Here is a 13470-nt window from a genome sequence, read left to right as displayed (position 1 = left end):
CCAAAAGGTCGACTAGCCAACTACAATATGTTCCTTTGAATGAGGTTCCGGTTTTTATTTTATTTGATATTCAAAATAAATCATACAAATGATTGCCAACAAATTGTGCTGCAAGGTTAGAAAGCATCAAAGCATAATATTACAAGAAGAGTAAGAAAGATGTTATGGTATCAACAAGTATCCTTCTTACCTTCTAATTTCAGCAGCGCGGTTGTTCCCGTGGGGAGTCTCTTCTCTTGTAAAAGGGGATGTTAAGCTCTTCCATCCTTGTCCTCAAATAAAAATTTAAAAATAAAATGCCTTACATAATATGAATGCCAATAATACAATTCCCTCTTAAGACTAGCCGCAACTCCCTTGAAAAACAGTTCAACAAGCTTCCGCAAGTTGGATACATGATTTAGTCAAGAAAAAAAAAAAGCTTGAAAGATAATTGATTTCACAATCTATACGTCATGTCTTACCTGGAGAATCAGCTTGGGATGAACAAAATCTATAAGAACTTTCTGAAGCTTCCCCCGAACATGGAATGATCTGACAAAATATACACATTGAGAGAACAAAGTTTGATAGTAAGGCATCTCTAATGGGGGGTGTAAACCGTATAGAGTAGAAATTTTACACCCCAAATATAAAAAAAACTCTCTCCAATGGAGGTGCTAAACCGTAGGTAATAGTGTATTAGCTAATAGAGAGGGTGGGGAATTCCCCCTCTCGCTATTAGTTAATAAAAGCCGGGACGTCTTAAAAAATATCGCCTGTTTAACTTAAAACTTCGGACGCCACTTCAACACACGTTTGAAGCTTTATTTTTTTCCCGGACGCCACTCCAAGTGACGCCCCAGTTTAAATTAAAGAGGACGTCACTTGGAGTGGACGCCCAAGTTTAAAATCTATTTTTTTTACACTCTTCCATTGGAGAGTATAGAGTGTGGATATTTATGAGCTATACAATACTATACAATTAGAGGTGTAAAATCCTAATGGCACCTACGTGGAGCCTAGGTGGAGGTATAATTTTACACCCCCCATTGGAGATGCCCTAAAACTCTTCAAAAGTGGTATTCGTTGCTATATATTGCTATATATGTGTAATTCGATACTCTGTATTTAAGTGTTGTTAGTCTACTCTACACAGAATACCACTTTTGTGGAAAACTTCATAAAATGATCCAACAAACACATGATTCTAGTGAATTACTTAATTAATATGCAATTAAAATTGGTTCGGAATCCATAATAAATCTTATTTTTGGTAAAGAATCCGGAACAAATCAAGCACTTTGAATCCAGACATAGCCACAAGTTTACACAATATCCACATAACACAAAAGATATACAATATCCACATACTTAATTAATCATTGAAATTTTGTCAATTTTAACGAAATTATGAAATATAGTTAGCCAGCTATCTAATATCCCATCCAATCAAATTTAACATATTGAATCATTATTTATTTATTTATTATTATTATTATTATTATTATTATTATTTAAAGATAAAATTAAGGAAGACACTTTTAAAGCTAGGAAGAGCTCCTTACAGTTGTTACATCCATGCATACATAAACCAATAAGCTTAACTTGTAAAAGAAATTACAATGATCAAAACAAGAGTGGGTAGGAAAAAGTAAAATGCATACGGGGGCTTGCCGCCCTACCAAGTCAAAGTACATGAGCAATAATGTTCGAGTCTCTACAACTGTAAAAGAAATTACAATGATCAAAACAAGAGATACAAGAGTAAATATCTTGTGCAACTGATCTAGCTCCTCAGGATAAATTTGTTCTTTTTTGCTTTAGGATTTTAGCTAAGTGTTTGCAGTCCCTCAAAATGGCAACACGTCAGAGCTGCAAACGTCGACACAAGTCTACTCCTCCTTGGATGGATCGTGCCTGTACCTTTCCTTGGTCCGCAATATTGAATCTGGTATGCCTTGCACCATTACAATATCCAAAGTTATTCCATATAGATAAACCGATCGGAGGCCTGCCTGGTTAGTGTTACTATTCTAGGAGGCATCTGTAGTGAGGTAGTGCCGTAGTGGCAATCATTATCTATCTCAGGCCAACTGCCTATGTAATGTTTTTAACATAAGGTTCTTTCTTGTTAGTGATGAAGATTGATGCTATAATGAATCAATTGTAAAAAATTGAAAGTTCACATATAATTAGGCCAGAAAAATAGTACACTGCGACATTTTTTGTAAGAAACACCAAAGTCATTCCGAAGTATTTTTAGGGACAGACGGACAGTTATTATATATCTAACACAAAACTAGAAGTCATTTGACTATATAAATGAAGAACGTTTTGGTCTTAAGAGTGGAAAATGACTGGACGACTTTAGTAAAATTGAAATTACTTCTCTAGCTAACCTAGATATTCTTTGAATATGCCACTTACAGGTTGAGAAAAAACTAAATGTTGTCAATTTCATATGAGGTATTTCATCAAGCAGCTAAAATATAATTAGTACAAACTTTAATTAATTAAGAAAATAAAATGTTTTGGTCCAAGTTTCTGTTTGGAAACTGTTCTTTAAACTTACTGACTATTGGCCGAGGGGCCTCACATATTTCTGGTATGCAATTGTTATGTTTGAAAGTGTAGTAGTCATGAAATGTAGAAATGCATGTATAAATTCATAAATAGTTCTGAAATGTAATAGTTGGTTATGTTATCTCAACTAACTTTCAATTTGTTAAATGTATGAACGTTTCAGTGACGACCAATACCTGCTTCTGGTGGAATGGACTGATCCTAAATTCAAGCACTTGAGAGGGGACAGTATGAGTCAGAATCAAAAAAAAAAAAAAAGAAAAAGAAAATAAAAACGAGGTTGAATATAAACATTACTACTTTTTTCACATTTCTTCTTCTTCAACACTTTTTACTTGGTGATAAGTGTTATTTTGATGTTACTCTAACTCACACTTAAGTCAAGTACCTTACTCACAAATTCATGTTGATGCACAATTCGAGTAAAGGTTTTGTCCCATGCCTAAACACTAGAGCACATTTAACAAAGGTGCTAGAACAATTCAAAGGAATTCCATGGTGAGAAGGATTTTTGATTAGAAGTTTTGCACTACACTATTCTTAATCTTACTTTAAATTCATGCACAAATAACAATTTAATTCTAAAATTACGAGAGAAGATAGAAGAGAGAAAATGTGTGTAGGATTAAATCCACTCATGTGAAAATCAATTACTATCTCTAAGGACTTCATCACTGCATCTCTAATCCTTCTTGGGTTTATAGACAAACCCAAAGACGGATTCGAGTTTCGATGTCTAACACGATGAACTCATTTCTAAGAACACCTTGTTAGCATAAGGAATTGATTTTTGAAATATCCATTCAATTCCTAGCCTTACTCTATACCAGTCGTCCAAAGTTCAAGGACTGTTTCTACTAGGAAGTAGCGCACACAACTAGCTCCAGTGTTACCTTGGTCGTGCACGCTACTCTATCTTGAGTTCCAGACTCCAAAATTGGTCATTCATTGTCATTTTGTGATAGGATGTAAAATAAAGTTTGTTCTACCTAAGCAAATGACTCGGGACTCTAGAAATCGAACTTGTTCCTCACATGAGCATTATTAGCTCATGATCCTAGGAATCAATAACTAAAGAACTAAAAGAGAAGAAAGAGAGAATAAAATGAAGAATAAGTTTTATTCTCTATGGAGAGGACTCCATTAACAACTATAAGGTTTTTCCAAACTAAAAACATAAAAATAAAATATGATATTTTACGTAAGAAAAAATTAACTTATGAATCAAAAAATGGAATTAGTGCAAATCACAAGTGCTCCATTTTGGTATTGCTCCACTTTAGTAGTGCTCTACTTTGTCTACCTTAATTAGTGCTCAAATAATGGAGAAATCACTAAGTGATGGGCCTATGTGCTTTGACCAATGGTGGGTCCATGTGGGCCCTGATGATTTTTACAACTTCACGTCTTTGCATAGAGCTCGCCACATTAATCGTTTTGACAGTTCATATGTTGAATTCAGAGTCCAGAATTAGAAGATATGATCGTCAGAAGTTCCACGGCTTTTCTACATTGTTGTCTTAATTTGACCCAGAAATGGTCGGTGTTGAGTACACGGGCTTTATTCTGGCCTTTTTGAGCTTTAAATGGGCAGAGAGAGAATGTAACGCCCGTATTTAAAATACATATTTATTTATTAATTAATTAATTTAATTATTTATTTAAAATTGGTTGGATTGGATTTGGGATATGTGGGCCTGATTTCTGGGCCCAAGTCTGTATTGGGATTAGGTTTCAAACCCAAGTATATATTCATATTTTTCTAGAGAATAGGGTTTTTAAAATAAAAAAATAATAAAAATGGAGGCAGAGATAAAAGCTCGTTGGCTAGAGAGCGTTGGAGCCGAGGGATTAGGATTAGGAGGGATTCGTCGTCGAGCTGTTAATAAAGGTGAGTAGAGTTAACTCTCACCACTACTAAAACTATAATTTTCATCTGTTTAGAATTTACCGATTTCATAAACTAAGATTTTCGTCTGTTTAGAATTTACGAATTTACTGTCCAAAATATATAAGTTTTGTTAATTCTTCCGGTTCATTCAAATATTTTGCGGTACCGTCCATATAAACTGTTATTGTGAGTATTATGTAGTTGATTGAAGTGGGGAGATAGTGTTGCTGGAGGCGCGAGCCCCAAACATCCTCCCTAAATGCGGTATGCGCATCGCGGATCTTGTGGGGGTATTGATATATTGATTTGAACAGTTGAAGCTCGAAAGAGCGTCAATGGCGGCGTGAGCCAAACCAACGTTTGTCCTGTATGTGGTTTGAAACTGCTATACTGTTGTTGTGTGGGTTGATTTTATTTCAATTTGGTTGATGTCGGGGGACGTCGGGATTGAGATTTGGGTACTATTGGAAGCTTGAAGCTTTGACAGGCGTTAATGGCGTCGCCCAAGAACCAACGTTAATGGCGTTTGATTTGTTTGAACTTTTTTTGGTGAGGTTAAATTTGTTGGTTTGAGGTTGGTTAGGGATGTTTGTATGGGTGCTGGAGAGTGGGGAAGAGCTGTTGAAGCTTTATGTTCATTAATGGCGACACTAAGAAAAATCGCCAGTAATATGTATTATACTGTTAGTGTTGTTTTTGGTGTTGATTGAAGATTGGTGGTAGTAAGGGGTTGATGTTTGGTTATTAATGGTTGAATGGGTGCTGGTAAGGGGTAAGATTGAAGCTTGAAGAAGCTTTAATGGCGGCGGGAATTTGTCTTAGATCTAGTTTTGGTTGAAGATGTTGAATTCAAGAATTGAGGATTTCACGTTTATTAAAGTGGTAGGGGTTTTTACCCTCTTCATTTTCGAGTATGTTGGGAGTGGTGACGATCGGAACTGGTGGTGGCCGATTTGGTGGCTGCTGGAGCTGAGGAAGATGACCGGCTGGGCCTTGGGCCGGTTTCAGTTTTTGGATTAGTTTTTAGTTGTTTGGGCCCGATTTTGTTTTAGTTGTTTGGGCCAACATTAGATTGTTTTGTTTGGGCGGGTCCACATTAGTTTAAGTTGTTGGGCAAGTTAGTTTAAGTGTTTGGGGCCAATTTCTAATATTGTTTGGGGCCAGTCCATATGACTTAATAGAGATCCAAATGGGGTCTTTCCACATTTAGACTTTTGGGTTTTAAGGTTTGGGTTTGGGCTTGGCTAGTTGGGTCCGAACCATTTCCTTAGTCATGAGCCTATGAGCCATGCACCTTTGCCCTTAGCCATGAACCATGGCTATGACCCTGAACCTGTTGAACATGGAAACGACAGTTTGACTTTGATTATGACGTGTTGACTTTGACCGTTGACCATTGACCGTTGACCATTGACTTTTTCTAGATTTTCACATATTTAAGAATATGGACAAATGTATTCCTTTGAATGTCGACTAGCCAACTACAATATATTCCTTTGAATGAGTTTCCAAATTTTATTTTATTTTTTATTTTATTTGATATTCAAAATAAATCATACAAAAGATTTAGAGGACAAGTGCCACCAACAAATTGTGCAGAAAGTTTTGAAAGCATCAAAGCATAATATTAAAAGAAGAGTAAGAAAGATGCTATGCATGGTATCAACAAGTATCCTTCTTACCTTCTAATAATTTCAGCAGGGTAGTTGTTCTCGTGGGGAGTCTCTAGCTTCTCCTATAAAAGAGGATGTTAAGCTCTTCCATCCGTGTCTTCAAAAAAATTTAAAAGATAAAATGTCTTACATAATATGAATGCAAATAATACAGTTCCCATTTAAGACTAGCCTCAGCTCCCTTTGAGAAACAGTTCAACAAGCTTCTGCAACTTGGATACATATGATGTAGCAGTCAAGAAAAAAAAAAGCTTGATAGATAATTGATTTCACAATCTATATGTTATGTCTTACCTGGAGAATCAGCTTGGGATGAACAAAAATCTATAAGCAATTTCTGAAGCTTCCCCCGAACATGGACTGATCTAACAAAATATACACATTGAGAGAACAAAGTTTGATAGCAAAGCTCTTCAAAAGTGGTATTCTTTGCTATATATGTGTAATTTGATACTCTATATTTAAGTGTTGTTAGTCTACTCTACACAGAATACAACTTTTGTGGAAAACTTCATAAAATGATCCAACAAACACATGATTCTGGTGAATTACTGAATTAATATGCAATTAAAATTGGTTCGGAATATATAATAAATTTTATGTTTGGTAAAGAATCGACAACAAATGAAACGTTTTGAATCCAGACATAGCCACAAGTTTACACAATATCCACATAACATAATAGACATACAATATCCACATACTTAATCATTGAAATTTTGTCAATTTGAACGAAATTATGAAATATAGTTAGTCGGCTATCTAATATCCCATCCAATCAAATTTAACATATTGAATCAATTTTTATTTATTTATTTATTTATTATTATTATTTAAAGATAAAAGTAAGGAGGACACTTTCAAAGCTAGGAAGAGCTCCATATAGTTGTTTCATCCATACATTTTTTTTTTGGAAACAACTAGGGGTTATGGTCTTCACAAACAAAATTTCTTTGGAAAACTGTAATATACCATATTCTCCTCCTCTTTAACAATTAACTCGTCATTGAGTTCTTGCTCAAGATTAGAAACATTGACAACTTTTTAGCAACAAGTGACATTATCTCATGCAAATCAACATCATCTCCTAAAACTTTAGCAACATTAACCTTTTCTTGAATATTTTTCTCCTCCTCAAAACAAATATCTACTACTTGTTCTTTCTCCACAATTTGATGGGATATTGGAACAATTGTAAGTACTTGAGTTTCATCTTTCTGGGTAGTAGAAAGCACAATACAATCTTCAAGAGTGGATGTAGAAATTACCTTTTCACATAGTGGTGGAGATGGAGATGACTTCTTAGTAACAAAAGCTCAATTTTCAAAAATCACTCTTTTACTCATGTCAGAAAGCTATTGTCTTTTTTCCTGTTGTTGTCTCTTTTCTTTTTCTTGTTGCAATCTACGATGATTCCTTTTTTTTTTCGTTGCAAACGACGATAATTCTCTTCAGCAAGTTGTTGAGCATACATCTGTTCTTCAACAACTCTTTGTGCGTAAAGTTGTTGTTGTCTAATATTCTCTTGACGACAAAATTCATAATCTTGAAGTGCTTGAGAATACTTTCTATGAGCAGTTTGTAATTGAGACAACTTGTAAGAACAATCAGAATAGTCTAGTTGAAACTATCTGGGTAAAAAGTTAGCCTGGCACTCCCGAAGTGGTGGCGCCTCCGAAAGCTCGAAGGAGATGGGGATTAGGTTTTTCTTTTGTGGAAGAGAGATTGCACCAACGTTCTGGTTGCCTATGTACCCAGTGAGGAAGCCGGGATCAAGTCTCCAAATAACGTAGTTCTGGAGACTGCAGAAGGTTCAGTATATATAACAATCTCCTGCCTTACCCAGTGAGGAAGCCGGGATCAAGTCTCAAATCTCCAAATAACTATATATATAACAATCTCCTGCCTTGGCGGCCAAGAAAATTCTCGGAGATTGCCTTCCTTGACGAATCCTAGCATGATTCTATTCAAGAATAGGATCATTCATCAAGATATCATTCTATCTTTGTGCAAGATCTTATCGGATTACACTAGGGTTTCTCGCCTCTGTGGATTGGGTTACTGGATCAGAGTGATCCGGACAGATTGGGTCCATGAACTTGGGCAACCCGGATGGGCCCTGGACTTGTTGTGAACTTTGATGGATTAGAGAACCGGATGATCCAAAGCGTTTTTTGACAGCTACCAGACTAGTCCGCCACTAGTCCTACACTCGGTCCATGATCCGAGTACACTTTGGACCGGAAATATGATGTAGGGTACACACAGTTACCATAAACGATCATAGTAATCATGGTAAGGAGATTTATAATACTCAAAATCAGTATCTCGAAGATCGTCTTGTAGCTCACATATTTTTGTTTCGATAACACAAATTCGAGCATGAAATTGTTGTGGATTTAACTAAGAAATTTTCATAGTTTTTTTTAGGTGGTGGTGGTGGTTTAATGAAAATAATGGTGGGTAAGGATCGTTGGTGGTAGGGTGATAGGGGCAGAAGATGAAAAACGTGGATTGTAGAAAATCAAACCTGAAGATGTAGAGGTTGTACTATGGTTGGTGCGTTGGAATTGATTGAAAATTCCTACATTTGACTTTTTGTTGTGATCTTCAATGGGGAAAGATTGTATCAACACTATGGGTGGTGAGACACAAATCCTTCAATAAAAATCTTCAATTCAAAAATACTCTGAACAGAAGCACCTGCTCACCTATGGATATGGTTTATCTCTTAAATTCTTCCTGTAGATACTCATAAACTTCACACAAAAATCTACACATATATATAGCCACAAAAAACCAGTAAACTTATATATAATGTTAGCATTTTGATGTGCCTTACTCGATACTAATGGAGATGTAGTGACTTGATGTTCTCGGTGCAGATAACTTTTGTTAGACTTCATAATACGAGTCATTAAATGTCGGGATGCCAAAAGCATGTCGACTAGCCAACTACAATATGTTCCTTTGAATGAGTTTCTAGTTTTTTTTTTTTTTTTTTTTTTTTTTTTTTTTTTTTTAAGTGGAAATTTTATTGATAATGATAACAAATTTTACAAATAATTAGGACAAATGTGCAACAAGCTGCGCCGCAAGTCCTTTCTGAATAGCAAATCCTATTCTTCTAAAAACAAACTCGTTAGAACCAGCTGTCATGACGTTACTATCCATAACTTTCTGAAGTCTCTTGAGGAGCTCAACAGACTGTTGTTCCAAGAAACCGAAAGTGTCGAAACTGAACAGAATGAAACAATGCTGGTTAGCCCTGCAAGCTTCCTCATGCTTCTCCATCTTCCCTGTCGTTGCTCTCTTAGCTGCTTCTCCCACCTCAAAGTCACCATTCCTTAACCCTACTAACGGAGAGACTCCAGTTACATAAACACATGCATATTTTCCCTCAGACCAACTGTATTTTTTTAAAAATTTATTTATTTATTTATTTTATTTTATTTGATATTCAAAATAAATCATTCAAATGATTTAGAGGTCAAGCGCCGCCAACAAATTGTGCTGCTAGGTTAGAAAGCATCAAAGCATAATATTACAAGAAGAATAAGAAAAATGATATGGTATCAACAAGTATCCTTCTTACCTACTAATATCAGTAGGGCGGTTGTTCCTTTGGAGAGTCTCTTCTCTTGTAAAAGAGGATGTTAAGCTCTTCCATCCTTGTCCTCAAAAAAATTTAAAAGATAAAATGCCTTACATAATATGAATGCCAATAATACAGTTCCCTCTGAAGACGTGCTGCAACTCCCTTGAGAAACAGTTCAACAAGCTTCTGCAAGTTGGATACATATGATTTAATCAAGAAAAAAAAAAGCTTGATAGATAATTGATTTCACAATCTATATGGTATGTCTTACCTAGAGAATTAGCTTGGGATGAACAAAATCTATAAGCAGTTTCGGAAGCTTCCCCGAAATATGGAATGATCTGACAAAATATACACATTGAGAGAACAAAGTTTGGTAGTAAAGCTCTTCAAAAGTGGTATTCGTTGCTATATATGTGTAATTCGATACTCTGTATTTAAGTGTTGTCAGTTTACTCTACACAAAATAGCACTTTTGTGGAAAACTTCATAAAACGATCCAACAAACACATGATTATGGTGAATCCCTTAATTAATATGCAATTAAAATTGGCTCGAAATCCATAATAAAATTTATATTTGGTAAAGAATCCACAACAAATCAAACGCTTTGAATCCAGACATAGCCACAATTTTACACAATATCCACATAACACAAAAGACATACAATATCCACATGCTGAATCATTGCAATTTTGTCAATTTGAATGAAATTGTGAAATATAGTTAGTCGGCTATCTAATATCCCATCCAATCAAATTTAACATATTGAATCAAATTTTATTTATTTATTTATTATTATTATTATTATTATTATTATTATTATCATTATTTAAAGATAAAATTAAGGAAGACACTTTCAAAGCTAGGAAGAGCTCCTTACAATTGGGGAATTGGTACATCCATACATAAACTAATAAGCGACTTTGTCGTAGCAAGGGTCAAAGTAAAATGCGGAGGGGCTTGCCAGCCCTACCCGCGAGTACATGAGCAGTAATGTTCAAGTCTTTGCAACTGTAAAAGAAATTACAATGATCAGAACAAGAGATATAAGAGTAAATACCGTGTGCAATTGATCTAGCTCCCCATGATAAATTTGGTCATTTTTGCTCTAGGATCGGACTTTAGCTAGGTGTTTGCAGTCCGTCAAAATGGCAACATGTCAGAGCTGCAAACGTCAACACAAGTCTACTCATCCTTGGATGGCTCGTGCCTCTACCTCTTCTTAGTCTGCGGCACTGAATCTGTCATGTTCTACACCAATACAATATCTAAGGTTATTCCATTTAGGAAAACTGATTGGAGGCTTGCCTGGTTAGTGTTACTATTCTAGGAGGCATCTGTAGTGAGGTAGTGGCAGTCTGTAATTTTTTTAGCAGAATGTTCTTTCTTGTTAGTGATGATGAAGATTGATTCTATATTGAATCAATTGTAAAAGATTGAAAGTTCACATATAATTAAGCCAGAGAAATAGTACACTGCATTTTAGGTAAGAAACACCAAAGTTCCAAAGTTTTTTTTAGGGACAGATGAATAGTCATTATATACCTAACACAAAACTAGAAGTCATTTGATACTTTATAAATGAAGAATTTTTTGGTCTCCACAATGGAAAATGACCGGACGACTTTTGCAAAATTGAAATTACTTCTCCAGCTGACCTAGATATTCTTTGAATATGCCACTTGACATAGAAGATAGTTGAGAAAAAACTAAATGTTGTCAATTGTTATATTTGTGAGGGGCTAATATACACAACCAATGTAGATTATACACGTGTTCAGCACAACTCATCAAGAGAGCACTCCCCCCTCATAACAACTTGCTTCATAGCGAACCAAACTGTTTCTCTATCAGGAACTGACACTATCAGAAGACACCTCCCCCGACGAACTCATGACAAATCGCTTCACAGAGAACCAACAAACTCACCTCACCCTACGACCTCACTTCAAAGTGGCTCGAATCGAATGGACGACCTCGTCCTAGAGCGACCTCCATAGTGCTTGCTCACCCCGTTCCATAACGGCTAGTAACATACGCTTTTACTGATGCATTCAAGGCCGCAGCTTCAGTCGCGCACCTCATCAATCGCCATAACTAGCCATCATGACCTGAAGACCAGGATCTGACCTGACGCTAAAGAATAGGAAGGACTGCCAAGGTTTTCTATATAAATGGGACAGGAACTACGTCTGACCTAATGCAAGTCTCCGTCCAGCAGAGAGAACTTGATACTTAGGCAGTTCGCTCAGAACGAACTCGGTCAAACCCAATCAACCAATCCATCTCCCCCAAATTACCTACTCCAGTAAGGTTAGACGAAACATAACCTTTACAATATTTTATTCAACTTGAAAGTGTAGTAGTCGTGAAATGTAAAAATGCATGTATAAATTCATAAATAGTTATGAAATGTGACATTTGGTTATGTTCTCCTAGCTAACTTTCAATTTGTTAAATGTATGAACGTTTTAGTTAGGGATGTCCAAACGGGTACCCGACCCGGCCCAAACCCCACTTTTCGGGTTTTGAACGGGTATTAGGTTACCCGAATCCGGACCCAGACTGGTTTTCAGCTGGTCGGGTTTGGAGTCGGGTATTTTGTTGAGAAGTGTGACCAAACCCTACCCTAACCCTATATTTTGAGTACCCATCGGGCTCGGGTTCGGGTTTCGGGTAGGATAAAGCCCGGTATAAATGAAGAAAGAAGACAATAAGAAACTTTATTTGAAATATATATCTACATTTTATTCATTCTTTGGCTATCCACCAATCCTTCAAACAAAATAAAACTTCTAATGAACTTGGAAGTAATTATCACCTATACTCGGACATAATTATTTGATATGATTTAAAAATAGATGGACTTATAATGAACTATAGACATATGATTACGTGCAATTACTGAAAAAATTGGAAATCTCGACATAAATTTTTTCATAATCCAATATATTAAATAACTCATCATTGTAAACATGAATGAGATTGTAATCTAAATATTTATTTAACTCATTCTTTTATATGAGATTAGTAGTATGCAATTGAAACCGGATTTGGGGTTCGATTTCGGTCTGGGTTCGATTTTGGGTTTTTTAGCCCTTTTAACGGGTTTAGGGCTAAATTATTGGGTCGGGCTCGGGTCGGTCCTGGTTTAAAGAGTGTGACCAAACCCTACCCTATGAATTTTGGTTTGGGTTTGGGTTCGGGTTTTGTCGGGTTAGGACAGGGTTCGGTGCGGGTATTTTGTTCGGGTTTTGATTTTGGGTTTCAGGCAAGATGGACATCCCTAGTTTTAGTGACAACCGAGACCTGCTTCTGGTGGAAAGGACTAGGGATGTCCAAATGGGTACCCGACTCGGCCCGAACCCAGACTGGTTTTCAGCCGGTCGGGTTCAAAGTCGGGTATTTTGTTGAGAAGTGTGACCAAACCCTACTCTAACCCTATATTTCGAGTACCCATCGGGCTCGGGTTTGGGTTTCGGGTAGGATAAAGCCCGGTATAAATGAAGAAAGAAGACAATAAGAAACTTTATTTGAAATATATATCTACATTTTATTCAGTCTTTGGCTATCCACCAATCCTTCAAACAAAATAAAACTTCTAATGAATTTGGAAGTAATTATCACCTATACTCGGATATAATTATTTGATATGATTTAAAAATAGATGGACTCATAATGAATTATAGACACATGATTACGTGCAATTACTGAAAAAATTGGAAATCTCGACATAATTT

General features: G+C 36.1%; 1 long non-coding RNA gene across 1 annotated transcript; it reads right to left on the bottom strand.

The window, feature by feature from the left end:
- Positions 1 to 9220: 9220 nt before the first annotated feature.
- LOC147502956 (uncharacterized) lies at positions 9221 to 10359 on the bottom strand. The gene is made up of 3 exons (XR_015220084.1): positions 9999 to 10359; positions 9725 to 9913; positions 9221 to 9482 (listed from the first exon to the last, which is right to left on the bottom strand). It is a non-coding gene; the product is annotated as an uncharacterized LOC147502956 (long non-coding RNA).
- Between the last annotated feature and the right edge of the window lie 3111 nt (positions 10360 to 13470).

This window comes from Coptis chinensis, chromosome 4 (assembly GCF_015680905.1).
Source record: "Coptis chinensis isolate HL-2020 chromosome 4, ASM1568090v1, whole genome shotgun sequence".
In the NCBI taxonomy this organism is placed as follows: Eukaryota; Viridiplantae; Streptophyta; class Magnoliopsida; order Ranunculales; family Ranunculaceae; genus Coptis; species Coptis chinensis.
This window is presented reverse-complemented; position numbering and strand designations above follow the sequence as displayed.